Source organism: Poecilia latipinna, unplaced genomic scaffold, assembly GCF_001443285.1.
Source record: "Poecilia latipinna isolate Pla-1442-1.1 unplaced genomic scaffold, P_latipinna-1.0 Scaffold10066, whole genome shotgun sequence".
In the NCBI taxonomy this organism is placed as follows: domain Eukaryota; kingdom Metazoa; phylum Chordata; class Actinopteri; order Cyprinodontiformes; family Poeciliidae; genus Poecilia; species Poecilia latipinna.
In genome coordinates, this window is record NW_015122682.1 from 1 (window position 1) to 804 (window position 804).

An 804-nucleotide genomic window follows, 5' to 3' on the forward strand; every position below is an offset into this window, starting at 1 on the left:
AGCTAGTCTTTGATGACGTGTCCTCGGATTTCAAACTGAAACCCCGAATCACACGTCACAGATTGACGTCAATGACCGCGTGAACAGAGTCCTTGAATGTAGGCCTTCTGCGATCATTTGGTCACTAATCATTTTCTTTCTCTTGCAGGTAAATACTTAAAAAAAAAAGAAAAGCCATTAAGGATAGGTTATGCTTCCTTAATTTACGAGCATCACGATGCGGGGTGAAAAGTTAATTTTTAGTCCGGGTTTTTATTTAAATGAAAACAAGGATGTGTGTAGTATATAGAATTATGCCTATATATAGTACATTATTTTTTATCCATTATATAACTATTATTAACCAGTTATATAGTGTATAATTCCTTTGTATAATCTGTTAATGACTTATTTTAATTGAAATGCATCATTTGGATCATAATTAAACTTTAAGACTAAAAAAATGAAATCCTACATTCAAATACTTTACGTCATAAGGCCTGTGCGTCACCTGGGCCAGATATGCTCAGCTGGTCGTTGGTGACGTGATCCTCGGATTTTAAACTCAAGCCCCGAATCCCACGTCACAGATTGACGTCAATGACCTCCTGAACAGAGTCCTTGAATGTAGGCCTAATCATTTTTTTGGATCCCAGGTAAGTTCTTTAAAAAAAAAAAAAAAAAAAAAAAAAAAAAAAAAAAAAAAAAAAGCCATCAAGGATAGGTTATGCTTCCTTAATTTACGAGCATCACGATGCGGGATGAAAAGCTAATTTTTAGACCGGGGCTTTATTTAACTGAAAAGAAGGATGTTTGTAGTATATA

At 34.5% G+C, this 804-nt stretch overlaps 1 long non-coding RNA gene across 1 annotated transcript; it reads left to right on the forward strand.

Moving 5' to 3' along the window:
• The first annotated feature begins 44 nt into the window (after positions 1-44).
• On the forward strand, positions 45-776 carry LOC106944440 (uncharacterized). The gene is made up of 2 exons (XR_001424292.1): positions 45-148; positions 636-776. It is a non-coding gene; the product is annotated as an uncharacterized LOC106944440 (long non-coding RNA).
• Positions 777-804: the final 28 nt, after the last annotated feature.